Genomic DNA, 19,176 nt, shown 5'->3' on the forward strand with positions numbered 1-19,176 from the left:
TTCCAGGGGAAAATGATTTCCTCATCAAGGAGCCTTCTTCAGTCTGAACACCCCTGCCTTGTGTCACAAGATCAGTACAACACCACTTTTGCCTGCAAGTTGTACCTAAAATTTGCAGATCCCAGCCTGCTGCATAAGCCTCGGTTAAGAAAATCTTTCCCGAATGCTTGTGGTTAATTAAAGCACATGCAGACACAATGCTCTGATGCCTGCCAATGCTCAGCCCAGCTGCGGGACCCTCTCCTGAGCTGGAGGAGCATCAGGTGATGAAATGGCACCGCTTTTTTCCAAACCAACCAGCACCAACCTCCAGCACTCGGCTGCGAGCTGCAGAGAGACCCCGAGCGCTTCCACTCCTGCTCACGTGCCCAAGGCTACGGGATGAAATTAAGAGAAGAGAGGAGGGATTAAATGAGCAAAAGAGATGAGAGCCCAAACCAGAACTGTGTCTCCACCACCACCAGCCGTGTCCACTGAGCCCACGCCGCATCATGTGCAGCAGGAGGCAGTCAGGAGAGGACACATGGCTAGGAAAGAGGCTCTGAAGCTTTCTCTCTTCTTTCCCTGCTGAAAGCAGCTGGAGGACCTGGTGAGACAGACCCAGCCCTGCTGCATGGTTAGTGCTGCTCGCTTGCCAGTTGGAAGGAGACCCAAGTTTCAGGGGTCAAAACTCTTAAGTAACACTCCAGTTTCCAGCTCGCCTCTCCCGAGACGCAGCAACGCCATCCAGCTCGCTGCGGACATCGTTTCCTTTTTATGTTCCTCGATTTTCAAATTACTGAGGAATACAAATGCCTTTACCAGCCATTTCCATGTGCTCAGTGTACTCCACAGTTTCTGAAAGGATTTCCTAATGAGCCCAGCTTATCTAAAAATCCCTTTTTGTTGGTGCCGTGAGCGTGCCAAAGCTAAGCCACCGATCGCAGAGGAACCAACGGGGTTTGGTGTCGGGCACGACACAAGCCTGCAAGTCTCAGAGCATCAAGGGAGCTCCTGTCTGAATCAGAAGAGCAGCAAGCAGCAAGTTTTCTGTGAGACACTCTGGTTTGGGTAGATGTGAGGATCGTTTCGGAGCACACTGGGCTCTTGCTGTCAGCTTGCTGGGACACTGTGCCCCTTCCCCTGTCTGGTCCTAGAGGACAGCCACTTTTGTGAAGCTCGCTGTACGAGGAGTGACTGCCCCACAGGTAGCTCACGGAATACAAAAGCATCTCTACACCACACCGTAAAGCTTCTGGCACACCATATGCTGCTTTATTCCCATTACCCAGCGCCTGTTACCCCGCTGTGAGAGGGGCTCCAAATACAGATTGGAAGTTTTTGGAGCAGAGACTACTCATGGTTTTCTCTCTACTTTCTGCTTACCGTTCCCCCTTGTCTGGCTTCAAGTGCTCAGAGGAACCTGAGGCAACGGACGAGGTGAGCCTTGGAGCCTTGGGTGCCTTCGTGTGGCCTCCAGTGAAACCCCAAGGCTCTGCCCTTCGCAGCACAGGGACACTGCCACAGGCTGCCCACACGGGCGTTTTCGTGCTGTGTCCTTCGTGCACCGCTGAAAGCCTTTGAACCTGAAACACTCAGCAGAGCCACCGCCACTTGAGTTACAGGCACAGCTCCATCGGCTGCTAACCCATAATATGCCATTATTCCTTAACCTGACCGGCCATCAAAGGCAAACACACTTCACTTTTTCACCACAACGTTTTTTTCTTATTGACAAAGAGAGCAGAGATTTAACCCAACTTACTCTCACGTTCACGTATCCTTTAAAAATTAGAGGAAGGTTTAGTGCCAATACTGTCCTGACAGATCTCAGCCCAACTTCCAGGCAGCCTAGGTATGAAAGAAACCCGAAATCTTTTATGATACTACCACCGGAGACGTTTAGCCAGCTGACACTTTAACATGCTTAGGAATATACAATCATCACTTCAGGTAGTCATGCTTTTCAGGCAATAAACCATGATTTGCCTTGTCCTTCACCTGCATCAGTAATTTAATCCACTTCACTCAATTTAGTGACTGTCCTCTAAAAAGAGGAGCTGGAAACCCAAGTAATTAATTAAGAACAGAGCGTGAATTTGTACTGGAGAGGGAGAGCGCCCCAAGTAGTTGTATGGGATTATTCCAAATGTAAAGTTTCTAAACTGCGTGCACTACAATGCTGGGAAAAAGCAACCGGGTTATAAAAACTGTTCCAGGACAGCAAACATTGTGTGCATACACAATACACTTCCAAACGTGTATCAAGATCAGGAGATTAAACACCCGGGAGTCAGAGACTTCACAAAGAGACAGTGACTCCCCCGGTATTTGTGTCTCCCACTGTTTTAATTCAGCCACATCTTTATATTTTTTTATACCTTTCTGCCTTCTGTTAGCATTACTGACAAATTAATGCATTAGGATTTGCATATCACAAAGCAAAAAGAGGACCTGAAGCACTGCACAAACGACACGTGGTTGATTTAAAATTGCTAGGGCAATGTTAACTACCAGGGAAGTCCTTTATTTTTTTTTCCTTTCCTCCTCTGCCAAAAGGTGATATTCCTATGAAGTTCCAGGGGAACTCCGAGACCTTGCTCTAGGAGTAATGACTGAGGTGTGGAAACCATCTGAATTTCTCGGCAGGCTGCGTGATCACCCCAGATAAATTACATCAAAGCCCGGGAGACGCGGCCAAGTTTCTCGTGGAGTTTTGAGGCTTGCCCAGCCCCGGTGGTTAACATCTCGCTGAGCAAAGCGTGCCTTTGAAGCTGAAGGAACCCAGAAAGCTGCTGGGATGGGATCTCGAGGTGGGCCATCCCTGTTCCCCACCACTCTGCCCTCATCCCATGTACCAAGAACGCACGGAGCTGGTGGATGCTGGAGCTGGAGACGCATTCTCACTCGGTTCCAGGAGGTGACAAGGTGCCAGTGCCCTCCAGCTCTGCAATGCACACTCAAACCTGCTGGGGAAGCAAAGCACTGCGATGGGAGCCCCTTCATGGCCTGAGAGCTTACATTAATCCCTAAATATTTAAGGACGCATCTGCACCCAGCCACTCCGGGCTTATGAACGTGCTCAGGGGCACCTTGAGCTGGCCCCACGCAGGAGCAGCAAAGTTCAGGGAGGGAGAGCCCAAACGTGGGGCTCAGCACAGGTCTGGAGCAGAGAAACCCCTTGGGGACCCAGCACGGGGACGCTCGAGTGGCACCACGTGCACTCCCTGCCCAGGCCTGGGCAAGGCGGTGGAAAATCTGAACTAATAAGCTCCCCTGGACCCAGCTCGGCTCTGCGTGCAGCCATTCATGGAGTTCTGCTCTGCATCCTTTAGCGACCCTATTATCCCCGTTTCCTCATTGTCTGGGGTTTCGGTCGCCCCATTATTTCGGACAATGGAAAACAGACCGGGCTACGGTACCTTCCTTGACATTTTAACACCCACCCCTTTTCCTTTCTCTCGAAAGAAAAAAAGCAGCACAAAGTTCAAAAAAAAAAATAAAATTAAATAAAAACCATATCTCGGGTTCTGACCCCGAGGCTCTGATCTGCTTGGGCAGTCTGACAGCCCGAGCAGCTAAATGATCTGCCAGAGAAAAGAACTCCATCCGCGTATATATATTAAGCTCTTATTTAACAGCTAATTAATTCATATTTCTATAAACACGTACACCTCTTTATCCCAAGTTCCGTAAGTCAGCACATTTTTTCACCGCAGACCGCTGCAGCCCCCTTTTTTTTCCCCTCTCCAAACTTTATTCTAAAGCCCCGAAGTTCACAGAGTGTCTCGCTATTGTTGCTTTCAAGAGGAATTCTCCTCCCCGCCTCCTCCTTTCTCTGGCTCTCCGAGGCACCACATGGCACAATAAGAGCCCTTTCATGTTCGAGACTCGCAGGCGTTGCTGTGGAAACTCGCCCAACCTCGCCGAATCCCCAAATAAATAGTTAAAATTAAAAAAAAAAAGAAGAAAAAAAAAAAGAAAACCAGAGAGACCCGGCGGGCCTGGCTGCAATCTTATCTGCACCGCGCTGGGGGGACGAGAAGAGGCCAAATAATAACCTTTCGCCCAGATTAGTCACCTAGAAGTGGTGGTTGGTTGAGGCAGGAGGATGGTTGGGCTGTTCCAACAAGGCTGCGGCTGGAGCAGGAGCACAAAGACGCGGAGACGCAATGCAGAGCGCGGGCAGCCGCTCATGGGAATGGTGGCGCGGGGTTTTGCACCGCTTGCCCCTCTTTTCTCGTCCCTCCCGGGCTCCTACAAGCACCTGGGGATAGACACAGCTTTGGAAGGAGTTTATCTAGGAGGCAATAAGCAGCACAAAGTGGCATTAATTGCTACCTCGCAGGAAACGCTGCTACAAAGAGAAACCCATGCTTTCCCCATGAAAAAAAAAAAAAAAAAGAAAAAAAGCTTTTTTTTTTTTCTTTCCCTCCCCTCCCTCTACGTGCTCAGACAAGCCACCGCTCGAGGCCCCCAGGATCTGCTATTATCAGTTAAGTCACGTCTAGTGCCAGGCAAAAGGTCATTTCAGGTCAGCCCCGAGATGAAAGGAAGGGGTAATGTATGTGGGAATGCAGGGAGGAGAGGGCGAGGGGGCGAGAGAGAAAAAAGGGAGGAAGGAAAAGGGATGCGAGAAGAGGAAGAGAAGGACAGGCGGAGGGAGGGAGAAGCCGAGCAGGCTAAAAAGGAGCGGTCCCAGCGCCAGGAAACAAATAAAAAAGCCCAAACCGCAGCACCTCTGCTGACACGCTGCACCAACTCGGCTCCTCGTCAAATCAAAAGGCTGCCGCATTTGCCGGGGTCATCTTTTTAATTCATTCTTTCAGGGAGGTTTTGCTGGTTCTCGTGGATTTTTATTTTTATTATTACTATTATTATTTTTTTGGTTTGTTTTGTAGTTGTTTTTCAAACCTTTACTGCTGAGAAAGGCAAATGCTCACGGCAGAAAGGACAAGCCATTGTCTGGGGCGTCTGCTCCAGCTTTCTTTGTCTGCGAACTACCAGAGGTAGAATGAGAGGTAGAGGCTCCATTTTTTCATCCCTCCTTCCACCTCCCCTTCTTTTTATGCATCTAAAAAAATCAATTTTGCATTTAGCAGCGAAAAAATAAAAATCTCACGCTGCTGGGGCAGCCAGCCCGCGCGGCATTTGCCTTTTCTCCCTGCTCCCCCTTCCACCTCTCGGCCCCCCTCCGTAAGGTATTAGGCGGCTCGCATTTTCAGCCGAGCCCATCAGTCATTCCTGAATCCCTTCCAAGGTTCCCCCTCCACCACCCCGGCTCCCTCCGCCTCCCCCTGCTCCCAGCCCTGGCTCTCCTTGTCTAACAAATCATTTTTGTAGGACAAGCGACTGGCTCACGCCGAGATTGCACACACAACCCAGGCACTGCCGACAAACTGTCAGGGGAGGAAGAGCTGTAGTGGTGTGGGTTTTTTTGGGGGGTGGGTTCCTTTATTTGTGAAAACATTCCCGTTCTGGGATGCTCTCCTCAAGCTGACCACGCTGCTTTGGCCTGAAGCTTCACCAGGGCACACCTTGGGACTTACACCACACAAAATTTCCCCTTTATCAGCGGGTGGTGGCACGGTGGGATCCCTTTGGCACAGCCTCACAAAAACATCCTTTGTGCTTTCTGCCTGAGGACAGGTTTTCGGGCCAGAAGGTGCTGCTTTTCACCCCATCCCCTGGCTCCTTCCCCATCCCTGCACACAGATTTAGTGTTTCCTACTGCTTGGTAAAAGGGAAGGCTACCTGGGGACTGCCTGCTGTTTGCTGTTAGCAGCAGGACGCTCTGTTTGGTGGGCTGAGGGTGGTTCTTGCACTACCTGGGGGCTCTGAGGAGTTGCCCGCAGCCGAATCAGGCTGACCCAGGGTCCTGCAAGTGCCCCCCAGCAAATATTCTCCAGCTGGGGCACCAGGGATGTGAGGCCACGCAGCCCGGCCACCAGCCTCCTAGCACAAGCTGTAGGGCTAAAATAGCCCCGGCCATGCAGAACGAGGCCCAGGTGAAGCCTCTGGAAGCTGCTGCTAACGGTGACGTTCCCATACAAGCTACATTCAGCGGGCTTTTATTTTCGTTATTGTTCTGGCAGCCATTTGAACCGATCAATTAAAATTCATTTTCGGATTTCGTAGGCAGAGCCCTCCGAGGCACCAAGCACCTCCGTGGCTGGAGCTTGGAAGCCCAAGGTTTCAGTCCCATACCTAATTAAGCGGGATGAATTAGGTTCCCTCTCTCCTCCCGATGTTCTTCATTGACAATAAATTACACCGTGCTTTTTTTTTTCATTCACTCATGCTAAGTTCCTCGCAGACGTGCTATTCGTCCTCGTTTGTCACTTTTATTATGGCGCTAGCCAAGACGTGTAGTCGCAGACCCGTAATCAATCCTGCTGAGCTCTGATGTCTCCCTGCAACTTCCTGCAACTCCAAAAAAAAAAAAAAAAATCTTACACAATTCACTCCTTACTGGAAAACCCTGGGACTTCTGCTTGCCTAAGGATTTTCTCCTGCTGAAAGTTAAGACACTTCCTAGCGCCGTTTGCCCCTTCTCAGAGCTCTTTCCCAAATAAAACCCTCTCCCTGCTTTGCTGAGGTGCCAGCTCCCAAAATACAGCGATAAAGCAAATTCAGATGTCCCTTCTTGACACAAAAGCCACTGCAAGCCCAGAGTTTGATTTCTCACGTCCACATTTCCCCAGCTGTGGCCCTCCAAAGGGTTAAAGCAATGGCATAGTTGTGGATGAAGACAACGGTGCAGGTGTGAGTGCACTAATTGGGCAAGGGAACAATAATGAAAGCAAGAACAGGGGATGGTGGAAAGGGTCGGATTATTTCGCAGCAGACACAACAATTGCAAGCGCCAAGCTCTGTGAAGAGAGGTAAAACTAAAACCACAAAGTTTAGTGGCTTGATGCTGCCCCACGATCCTCGCTGAGCCCGAGGAGAGCCGTGCCACCACCAGGGCCAATTCTACCCACCCACGTTTGTTTGCCACATCTCGAGAAGTACCCGGAGGGCAAACCTCCAGACCCAGCTCAGGTTCTTGGGGCCACGAGCCCCAGCCAAGCCTCCAGCTGAGAGCAGAGCCAGGCACCGGGGCTGCGATGGGAGCGCACAGCTGCGGTTTTCAGCCAGTGCCCAGAAAAAAAAAAAAAGAAGTTTGAAGTTTGGCTCAGGTTCTGCAGTTCTGAGGAAACAAAGATAAATATTATTAATGATTATGAGCAGGTAGGCAGAAATACCAGCAGGGGAAGATAAAAATAAAATCCCCAGCTACAGCTCAGTCCAAGTTCCTTCCCTGATTTCCCTGCTGCTTGGCTCTATTAACGCAAGAACCACACGGAGAGCAGCGTTGTTCAGCACACACGGTGGCAGCCACCTCTGGGCTTCCAGCAAGCTACGAAAGAGGCAGGGAAATGCAGAGAAAGACCTTACAACACAGCAACACCCCAAACTGCAGTTTTAAGGCCACAGCTGGTCACTTTTAGGGCAGAATCCTTTGGAATCAGGGAACTTTTCCACTGTCCTGCACTGCGGAAAAGCCCAGCTGCTCCATCTTGAGCTCAGGGCATGCTGCTTCACCAAAGAGACAGATTTATTGGGAAGAGTCAACATGTGCATTAGAAGAGGCCTGGAAATCATGACACGCAAGAAAAGCCTGAATGACTTGCTGCTGGGCTGAAAAAAATCGCATGAATTCAAGAAAGGAGGCTGGGGGCTAGTGGTAGGGCAGGTGGGATGCACAATTACATACACCTCCAAGGTTGGCACAAAAAGGAAGACAATAATAGTCACTTAAAATAATAGATTTCTTATCGCCAGCACAAGGAGCATGGGATTTGCTCACCAACAGGTTCAGTAGAGCCTGCAGCAAAACCCGAAGGGGGAACCCAGGTGCCAAGGGGCAGCCCGGACCCCGAGATCCTCCCCTGGGGAGCATCTCCTCAACCCTGAGGTCTGTAGAGCAATTTCAGCTCCTCCGTCATGCAGAGGTGGCAAATGTAGGTGCAGAGGTGAAATCATGGGAGTCACCAAGCCTGGAGAGGGGCTCTCTTTATGAAACCACTTTTTTCCTTCTCATACAAGCATTGAGTGGAGCAGAGCAGACCCAGCACAGCATTTGCTCATTGCAGCTAACAGGGAGCGAACCTCCCAGACTTTTAAAATAGGAATAGCAAAGAACTTGCAGTGAAATTAAAAATGTAAATGTATTTCTGATACCAGTTTCGGATTCCCTCCCCCCAGCCCGCTTCCTGAAAATTAGTGTGTAAGCCTCTGCCACCAGATTTCCAAGATAGCTTCCTGTAATACGACTGGAGGCATATGCCATCAGCACCTGAATATTACTTTGTTGTTGGGCCCCAGCCATATGTTTCCTATTTAAAAAAATTACTTTATATCACAGGAAGCCAGTTTTTCTTGCAACAATAGCAGAGGTTCGTGTAACCGTTTCACCCATAGAGGGAAAAATAAGGACTAACCACCGACTATAGCAGCTTTACTAAAGTGTAACCCCTTTTTTTTTGTCCTCATATTCAACAAATCTTGTGTTCTGATTAATTTATGCAGTGAAATGGTGCCATTGCAGCAGCAGCCAGTGGAAATTAAAAGACTTAAGGATATGAACAACATGTTGGAATGGTGTCAGCTTCCTCAGTCCCCATGCCTCCTGCCTCCAAATAAAATTCAGCTTCACATAGGGACAGAAAACTTGCTATCAAGCAGAGTGTTTGGCTCTTGGACAATGGGACACCTCTCCATCAGGAAAACCGAGGGCAGTTGGCATACAGCATCTGAAATTGCGCTCGAAATACCTTCTGATGCTACCCAAAACCACAACATGGAGTATCTGGATTGGAAAACGGATGGGAGCTTGCCAAAAAGACATTTTTCATTTGAAAAGGAAAGTCTCTTTCAAACAACATCGCTCGCACTGACAGTGATTATTTCCCCTGCCGAAAAACATCCCGAGTACGTTTCGGCCGCGTTGCTCCACGCCTGGGGCAGAAGCCAGGCAGCACTGGGGGAGGAGGAGCAAAGCGCCTCCCCTACAAAGGGGGAGCAAGCAGCATTGGAATTACGCTTCCTGATATCTTATTTCTGGAACCTAAATCATTTGGGTTTTCAACTACAATATTTAGTGTTTGATTTCTAGCAGGAACCAAAAAAAACGTCTTCCTCAGAAGCTCTTCTGGAAAAGCTCCACATCCCCTTCCTCCTGTGCCAGCTGGCCGAGCACCCAGAAACATGGCACTAGGCAGCACTTGCTTGGGGGTATTTATTTCCCTTCAGTACCGAGGTAGACATTCGATGTGTCTCTTGACAGAAACTGAAGGTGTAAAAAGACTTAAGAAAGTGAAAACGATAAGGCAAGCTTTCCAGAGACAGAGGGTTCAACATTTCGGTGGTTTCGAGGTATTCGAAAGGTGGCAGGTACACCCACTGTACGAGGGGTAAGGGAGCAGAGTCTCAAACTTATTTCACGTTTCACTCAATTAGAGCTGGGAGTTTTCAGTCGCCATTGTCAGAAGATTTCCAGGCAGATGCAGCAGAGCGCTGAAGCTGGTTCGTCATCGAATTTAGGTTGTCAAAACATATATTTGAGTTTGAGTTGAAAATCTCAAGGTATTTTTGGAAAAATGAAAATATATGACAAACTCTGCCTCGTTCTGAATACAAGCATTTTAGGTTTTATACCCCAATCTAGATTTCCTCCTGAGGAATAAAGTACGGCTCAGAGCAGAGAACTCTGGCACACGCAGTCTGTCCTGGCCTCGCCACGCTGTAACTCAACCTTGTCCCCCTGAAATTCCCCCAAATTCAGAGGCAGACACCAGATACCCATTCCCTCAGAGGTTTGGCTGAGCTTCCCTCAAGATATTTTGATGTTTCCAGTCCTAGATGAAACCACGCGACTCCCAAATGTGTGAAAATTAGCAAACAAATACTTAGGGTTAAAAAAAAAAAAAACTCTGCCAAGCAGATATTTTGGACAAAGCTTCTGGTTGGCTCCGGGTGTGTGCAAAGTGGTTAAAGCCACCATCTGCGTTAGAGACGGCAACGGGATGCGACGGGAGCCCAGACACAACACGGCGGAGGCAGCTCGCCCTCGCCGTCGTCTTTCAGCCTCTGGGAGCTCTGCCTGCATCTGGCAGAAAAGTTGATCAACTTGGGGTAGCTAATCAGGCCGCTGCAATTTCCGGCCCTTTCTTTTCCCAGATTCCTCAGATCAAAGTTCAAGTCCCAGAATTATTATTCCCCCGAATGCTTAATGAGCTCCAACCGAGGGACACCAAAGGCAAAGCTAAAACATTGACCGTGCACTTCATTGAGTTTGGCCAATGTGGCTAAAAACAGGAGGGTGGGATCCATGGCACGCAAAACCACAATATACAGACTTGTATTTTAATCCAATTAAGATTCCTACGCGTGAGAAGGGATAGCAAAGTGCTTCAGTCACTTTGTAAAGAGACAGCTGCTTTCCTCGTTGCTCTCCCCATATTAAAATTTCGCAAAGGTAGAAGCGGCCTTGTCGTCAATCATTTCCGAAGAGCTCTCTTTGGGGAGAGCAGCAGAGCCCCACAAGCACAAAAGCTTCCTTGAAGACTAAAGTTCAGGATGTTGAAATGCAAAAGTCAGATTTTGCCAGGAGGCATGATTTCTGAAGCCAGATGATTCCACCTCAGATTAAGTTATTGAAGATCTTTGCATGCAGAAACATTTCTTTGTTCTGGCAAACACTCCTCGCGTTTTCTATTCACAAACGTGACCCCTAGGAAAGGCAGCCAAGATTCTTTTGCATTATCAGGTCAGAATGTTCGGGGCCCAATTATTTTAATAGTTATTAAAAAAACTGACAATGGTTCAGTACGCCAGCGAGAATAGTATTCAGGGACTTAACAAGTCACTCACTCTAACATCTGGCATGTTCTTTCGAGAAGACTAAACACATGGAGAGTCTTGCTGCAAAAGTCAATGGAAAGGAATGATAATTGCTCATTAGAATGCCTCCTCCACAGGTTATTTTTAACTTCCTCTACTCTTTCTAATCATGGTGCATGCATCAGATGATACTGAAAAGGGTCAGTGCCTAGGTTTTTCCTCTCCAAAAACACACTTACAACAAAGCCTCTTTATGAAGCTACAGATTCACAAGGCACACGGATGGCACCTGTTTTGTTTTTAAACTACAGGCAGGGGCCCAAAGCAAACACTCCCCAAGCCCCATGCCCCCCTCAGCCAGCACCAGATTGCAAAGGCAAAGACACCGACTATAAAAATCAAGAGCGTTCTTTTAATCTCTGATGAAGAAAATCCTTTTCCCTTTCCCTCGGCTTTAAGAACACCACGCATGGCAAGAATCTGAGATGCCCCCTGCACGCAAGACATAGGTCAGGGAGAACAAGGACAGAGCCCTAATATCAGGAGCCTGATGTCAACAGAGCAACAAAGCAGAAGCCACCAAGTGTCGAATGAAGCAGAACAGCTATTTATCCACTTCTGAAGGAAGAAAAATTCTGGCTGAATTTCCACAGCGTATTTCACCATGTTTTCAAGTCTGGGGGCCGTAGGGTTTTTGCAACCACAAAATCAGTGTCACCAGAGCGTAGCCACGAGCGTGCAGAGGAGAGACAGCAAACCGGTCGGGTCTGCATGCTGCTCTTGAAAGGACGGGCTGTGTTAGCCCAGCTTGGCAGGGATGCCTTTATATCCCTGACTGCGTCTCCTCTGCCTTTCAGGCGGTGCAATGCAAAGACATCCCAGCTCAGCCCCGTCTGAATGGGTTCAGGTCTTTTCGCTGAACCCATCACCGTAGCATCTGAGCCTTTGTAACTGACACAAAAACTATTTCCATGGGTCACCCCACTTCCTCCCAGCCCAGATACATTAAATTTCTTTTTTTTTTTTTTTTTTTTTCTAATGGGGGTTCAGCAGAGCATTAGGAAAAAGGGGCGATTCTTTGTGGTGCAACATCAAAGACTGCACACAAGGAATCTTGTTCTGAAGCCTCTCACCAGGAAAAGCCAAGCAAATGAAAAGCTCACATCAGACAGCTAGAAGACAGCAAAGGCAACGGACCTAGAGGCACAAGGAAAGCCTAAATCCAACGGTTTACAGCCAAGACTCAGGAGGCCGGGCCCTTACTTAAGGCTTTTTAAAACAGCATAAAGCCGTTTGAAGAGGAACTGAAGGACACGCTCCTAATGGGCTGCAATTCGTTTGTTTATCTGTCTGTTTTTAATGAAGGCACCACAGAGCCTACTGGAGAACATCCGAGTTTCACTTGGCGTTGTCCCGGCCGTCCCCTGGAAGTGCTGCCACCACATCAAACACAGTCACAGCTCCCCAGGAGCGAGCCTTGGAGCCCAGTGCAGGACCCGAGCCCCAGAGGAGGCAGTGGCCAAATGCTCCTGGAATCCAAATGCACCATCAGCAGCCAGACACAACCCCGATGGTAGCCGTGCAAGAGTCCTTCCCTCACATCTCCAGCACCGACCTGTCCCTGGAGCACCCCAGGAGGATGAAATGCAGGTGGAGGAGCCGGGCTGAGGCACCGATGCCCTTTGGGCTTGGTAGCTGGAGGCCACCCGCGCGTTGGGTGCCCTCTGCAAACCACCTCACCTCCACCTACCTGGGGCTGTGAGGGGATTTGGGGGCCAAATCAAGCCATGGGGTGGAGGGGACAGGCTGCAGATTGTTGGCAGATTCGGGCATGAGCCCCCCCAGCCTCCCCAAACTCAGCTCTTCTCCCACACTTGTTAAACACCCCTGCTCCTCTCCCAGGGCTGTATTCCTCATTAGCACCGGGTTTTGCTGCTCAGAGAATCAAGCCAGGGTGGCAAACGACGCCGAAAGGGCCCAAGCCGATTGAACCCTCCCTTCTGGGTCAAGTTTTCCTCCAAGGCCAGGCGGGCTCCCCATGCACAGTGCAACACTGACCTCGTGTGGCTGCTGCTCCCTCCTCAAGCTGCCAAGAGCAGCGAGCAGGGGCCTCTTCCCCCCTCCCCTTGCAGCCAGGTGACCATTGACATTATCTATTTGATAAATCCGAGCAAAGGGGCACGGCAAATCCCCCCTGTGCGCACCCCTCTGCTCCCTTTGTCCGCTGGGTGCCCGAGGGTGAAGGGGCGGCTTGGCCTTCACTCCACTCCTGGCATCAGTCCCAAGACAAAAGCTTCCTTCAGGAGATAAACCTGGTCCGTGCCTGGGTCAGAAGGGGTCCGACCAGGATGTACAATCATTCCCATAAAATGTACAGTCGTAATACAACCACCATACGATGTACAATCATTGCCACAGACACCACTCTCCTGCACAGCAGAGCGGGGAGGCAGCGTGTTCGGGCTCTTATCACAGCTCCCAGGTGTTGAGACAGCTTCCATCGTGTGTTTCCTTCCCACAGCCTTATGTTTTTACCCCAGGCAGTCTGAAAATCCCTTCTGGGAGACAAATGCTGACTGTCCACAAATGCTGACTGTCCTCATAGCTCCCAGAAGCGAGGAATCAAGCAGCAAATCCAAGTGCTTTTAAAAGGTCGCCATGGTAAAAGACTCCAAAAATCAAAGTCCCTCTCAAAAATGCCAGGCCTGCATTCATCTGCCTTAGTTTTGCAAGCAAGGTTGTTCCTGCAGAGCTCTGCTTCCAGCTGGCTCTGCCTTGGAGCACATCAGGAGTGGAAAGACCCCAGACTAATATAGGATGGTCCCAAGCCACAACTTTCCAAGAGCCCAAGAAGAAAAAGTGCTCTGTGATAACCTTGCAGGAGGAAGGAGACAGCAGATCCTCATTGGATTTCCCCCTTCAGGACTGGGGTAAGCCTATTTACACAGCTGAGCTGGGCAGAAGCAGCTGATGGCAGCCTCAGCCACCCCCTGGGTACCACCAGGGATGCTCAGAAGACCCTGCACCGCCTTGCTCCTGGGAGCCTCACACATTCCCAAGAACAGTTTGACTATCCAAAGAGCCTACTGCCTCCAGGTATCAGCAGAAACTTGTTGTTGTTCCTGGCTGGTTTCAAATATTTGAGGATCTTCCGTAAAAATTTTTTTAAAAAAATTAAAAAGCAGCCTGATGTTAGGAGCCTTTAATAGTGAACTCCAGCTGCATCCTGGATGACAATGAGAAATCAGCAGGGGCTCACAGAGCAAAGTTAAATCTGTCTGATAGATCTGGATGACCTCGAAACCTCCCAAAGCCTTGCAGGTCCACCTTGGAAGCTGTATGGATGTACAGTTGGCCGATAGCCATAACCTGCCATAGGGAAAGGCTTCTTCCTCTGCTGTGCCAGTGGGAGATTGGAGGAACCAAGAACTGCTGCCCATGCCAGAAGCTGTTAATCAGTTGGGGTTTTGGCCCTGTACAGAGCAGCGGTTCCTGCTGAGCTGAGAATTATAAACCTACATTTCCACTCCCTGCCTGCCCCTCATTTCAAACACTGGGTTTTAAATGATGCATAACCCTTCCGGGCCTTCTGCCTGGGCACAGAAACTTTCCCATACCAAGGGAATTAAAAACTAGGTTACACATACTTGTCACACCAGAAAGTTCCTTGAAGCAGCTGCAAAAAGACCTCATTTGGTCACCTCTCATCGGAGGTCTGCGACCAGCTTCCCTGCAGAGGCTGGAGGTGTTCGATCACAGCCTTTTGGTGGTCCAGCCAGCCCCATGTGCTTCACAGGCTCATTCCCCAACAGCTATCAGCCTTCCCAGAATTTCCCAGGGTGAAGCCATAAAAGTCTTGTAAGATATTAAACTGACAGTACACCTGAACGTATACATTCATTACTCCGAGCGCTGGATCCTGAACTGAGCACGTTGTAGCTCTGCCACCCCTGAAGGAAGCCGGATGGTAGCGGTGATGCTCGGATCTGGAGCATCCCAAAGTACAAAAGCTCAGGTTTCCACATGGGGCATCTCCTCTGCCAACTCCACATTATTTAAAGACAAGGTAGAAGCACTCCATTTCTTTTTTAAAGCCCTCTCCTCGACACATGGTATACATGTCATTGATACACAATTAACTGCATGTGTGCAATGACGGAGACATTGGCAGAAGAAATGTACGTCTAAAGGAGAAGAAAAGCAAAGAGACGTGCCGTGACATGTTATCATTAGGGAGTCATAATTTCCTTCCTGTAGTCATACAACAGCTGTCACTAACATCTTGAACACAGACCATGTATTAGAATACCATAGCAAATGCCTTTTCAGGCGAAAGAAAGAGAGGGCATGTTAACTGGGTGAATAGCAGGAAGAATATTTTGACAGCTTGAATGCATTAACCTCCCCGTCGAACGCCCACAACCTTTGCTAGAACTTTGCTTGGTAGACACCTTCTGTGTGTCAGGCGAGGAGATAGGGACTCGATACATCCATCGCGGGCACAGCCCGAGGCCTCGGCTGCCAGGGGCTGGTTTCTGTAGGCAGGGGATGTGCAGCATCCATAGGCACCTCTGGGGAGCATCTCTCCATCTCCACGCCCCCAGCTTTCAGTGGGGTTTTCAGGAGAATAAAGTGGATGTCGAACACAGCACGATGTCCTGTCTTGTGGATAGAGGGAATGGTACCGCAGGTTGACGTTACACGTGAGAATCTCTCCTCTAGCCTTGTCTTCAGGAGGAGGGAAGGCATTTTCTTCATCTGGCTAAGAACCTGGAAACCACCACAGAGGTCCCACCAGAGATGCTCCAGTTGGTGTTTCAAACAGAAGTTTTGAAACTTGGTGTTTCAACCTAAGCAACTACGTTCCTTGTAGTTTCTGCCTCAGTCTTGTACCTTCTCGGAAAGCCACACACCACCACCTTCAGCAGGAACCCATCTTCTCCTAGCAATAACGTCAGCCAACCCATTTTAAGAACAGGTTTTAACTCACATGAATAAGGACCTCAAAGGTTACCATGATAGGGACGTGTTCAAACACCTTGAATGTTTGCCATAAGTAGTTTATCCAAGGCAGGCTGATTATTAAAGCTTTCAGCACAGTTTATTCAGGAGTGCTAGTTCTCATTACAAGGCAGGCTGCAACAATTCATCAATCCTGGGCAAAAGATAATTAATCAGCACCCAGAGCCGTTTTTGCAAATACAAAGCCTGATTGAAACAAACCAAAATAAGAAAAAAAAATAAAAACCCATGACAGAGCTGTTGGCACTTGCCAACTCCTCTTGATTAAACTTATTTTCACCTCCAGGTGCATACACAGGATGAGTTTTGTTAATTAAACCTGCCAGTCAACTCATTATGCATTCAATTAAAAGAGCCTGATGCCTTGATTTTATGCAGCTGGCGGGCTGCATGGTGACAGACTCACAGGCCTGTGTTGTCAGAGTGCATGAGCTCGAATGGGGAAGGCAGAAGAGAAGCTCCAAAATATGGCTAAGTGCGATATTTGCTAATTGGACATCCTCTTGGTGTGTGTTTTATTATTTTTTTTTCCGAGGCTGTAACGGATGGGGCTGTTTAGCAGCCGTACAGCCTGGCTGCGTGTAAGGGGAACTCGCTGCAGAGAGGGAAATTTCGCATTTGTCTCCTTTGGAAAGCCGCATAGATGCTCAGAATATTCATGATAGACGCTGGCAAGGTTAAGAGACGAGGAGAGTGGCACCTAGATGCCATGGTGATGAATGCTGCGTGAATAGATTAGACAGAGGCCCTGAAGCTTCTATAAAATGGTGGGGGTTTCATTTAGATGAAAGATAGCCTTTATTCTTAAGGCATCACACTGAGAGACGGCAGATCTGGATGCCGGCCCTGGCTCTGCCTCAAACTCCTTCCATGACCTTGAATAAATCCCAGAGGTCTCTGCTGACGAGGTGTCTGCAGTTATATCTTTCAAGAGGCAACCCTTAGCCCCTCCGTGCTCCTCAGCTACCCACCGGTGACTGAAGGCTGCTGCCTCTGCAGTGCCTGCTGCTCCGAGCTATTTATATTCCGCTTCCTAGGAGCAGACAATGTCTCTTGTTATGTGCTGCAAGAAAGCCGGTTACAATGGATCTCCGAGCCCAGGCGCCAAACAGAAGGAAAGCCTGAAACGTCTGTGACAAAAGAATTTGGGGCTGCCTGCAACAGCTCCGCAGCTACCTCGCAGTGACATTTGTGAGCCTTCACGCTGCCCACAAACAGGAGAAGTGACCTACGACAGAGGTGACCCATCTGCTGGGCTCTGAGCAGAGAATTCATTTCCTTTCCACTCTTTCTGTTGTTTCCTTCAGGTTTGAAGGCTTTCGTATAGCTTCGAGGACAGACAAGAGGCACACCATGCCACGACGATGTTAATGACATCCTTCTGTTTGTGCTGTACGCACACTAAACGTGGGATATTTGGTTTGTGTTCCCAGCCAGAGGCCAGGAGATAATTTCTACTCATGTACACCATCTCATTTAGCTCCTGGGGGACAAGGGATCTCTGAAGCATTAGCATCTGAGGAGAGGTGAAGACAAGGTGCTGGCACTCTGTGCTATGCTCCTGAGGACACCCCGTTCTCAGAGGGATTCTCTGTGCAGCCCTGAACTGCTGGCCAGTTTCAGACCAAGGAAGAATTTTCTCCATGGCTCAAATTGTCAGGGACAGCTGGGTTTGCTGCTTCACCCTGTCTCAGACCATGCTCCAGTTCTTATTATTAACTGGGAATTTTATTTCATGCACATACCACCTAAGGTAAGGCTTTAGGACACCTGCAATGGCATTGATTTCCTCTGGCCTTTTTTTTTTTCCATAGTTCTTTCTGACCTTTATGGCTTTTCATGTCTTCACTGCAGCCCTTTAGTTTGTTACTGGATATTTTGCAACTGACAGGGAATGATCCAGATGTTTCGTGGAGCCCTCTGAGCTCCACCTCCATCCTAGAGCTGACTGGAAGTGTGAGGAACTGAACTTTGACCGAAGAGATCCCGTGAGTCTTGTATGTTTTTATCAGACCACGGAACTGAGAGGGTTTTGTTATTATTATTGTAAGCTGCTTTGCTATCTGGTTTCACGTCCCCTGCAACTGCTGGAAGCCATGGCTCAGGCTCACGGGATGCCTAAGTACACAGAGAAGCACCAAACACTTGGTAAATCCCAACAGCTATCTGTAGTGACCTAAACCCCAGTGTCCACCAACATGTGAGAACTGGTCCAAATCCAATATCACTCTTCCAGACCCCAGCTAGATGCAAATCAACCACAAGTCAAGCCTCTGCTCCCTTGCTGATTTTGCTGTTAGCAGCTGTGTCCCTAGCAAAACTAGCAAGGCAATTAGTGGTTGGCAGTAGCTCTTGCAGCTGGTCTGATTTTTTTATTTCAGCTTCCATTGAGATGCTCTAGTTTGTCAGAACAGAAAAAAAAAAGAAAGTGAAGGGTTTGGGGTCAGATGCTCTGTGCTGGGACCAAACCACAGCACAGACCATGGTCTCAGAGAGACTCCGTGCTCTAGCCAGCCAAATACCCTCATGACTTGAGTCTTACTTGGAAAAATGTCATGCTTGGGGTCAAATCTCTTCTGACTCAGACTTGGACTGGAACCTTCCACATGCCAGGTGTGAACCTGGCCCACTGGGCCAGCAGCTGCTCCATTTCCCTGTGAAAGCTTCCTAAAACTCATGGCTCAGCCTCACACCTGGATGGAAGAAAGTGACAGAACCTCAGGCTTTTTGAAGCAACCTGTCATTCTTGAAGTCCAGCCCAGCGTGGATGTTTATTACCTTTTCCAAAGGATGATGGTTTGCAATTCCACCCACCTGGTGGAATTGCAGTTTATAAACACATCCTAACCCAGAGCCCAGCAGCTGCTGCTGAGCAATCCTAAGACAGGACAACACTTTCTGCCTCAAAACTTCCAGCACAGGAAAGCAGCGAGGTTTGCACGGAAGATATCTGGAGTTTCTTAGCAAGGACTTCCAGCTGGTTGAGCTGAAGGCAGCTCTGAACAGATGCTGCATCTGGCTCCCCCAGTGCAGGCAGGCACATTGCTGTGTGTACAATCAATAGCTGGTCTCATCCAGTAACCTGTCTGGCCACGGTGCTGAGGGAAGAATATGGGACCAGGATCTGCACCAAGAGATCCTTCTCCACTCTCTTTCCAGCCACTGATGGGATTTTCTCAGTTGGAGGTTGCCCCAGCTTAAAACTAAAACAGAACAGGGCAGCTCTTGCATGGCTACATACTTAGTACCAGGAAACAAAACCCCATGATCATGCTTTCTCCCAGCCAC

General features: G+C 49.0%; 1 long non-coding RNA gene across 2 annotated transcripts; it reads right to left on the reverse strand.

Moving 5' to 3' along the window:
- Window positions 1–2,244: 2,244 nt before the first annotated feature.
- On the reverse strand, window positions 2,245–4,928 carry LOC116497855. Of its 2 annotated transcripts, none has more exons than XR_004254138.1 (3): window positions 4,719–4,928; window positions 4,061–4,279; window positions 2,245–2,945 (listed from the first exon to the last, which is right to left on the reverse strand). It is a non-coding gene; the product is annotated as an uncharacterized LOC116497855 (long non-coding RNA). The 2 variants fall into 2 exon arrangements; XR_004254137.1 differs by having other exon boundaries at window positions 2,245–2,948.
- Window positions 4,929–19,176: the final 14,248 nt, after the last annotated feature.

The sequence above is a fragment of the Aythya fuligula genome, chromosome 22, assembly GCF_009819795.1.
Source record: "Aythya fuligula isolate bAytFul2 chromosome 22, bAytFul2.pri, whole genome shotgun sequence".
Taxonomy (NCBI): Eukaryota; Metazoa; Chordata; class Aves; order Anseriformes; family Anatidae; genus Aythya; species Aythya fuligula.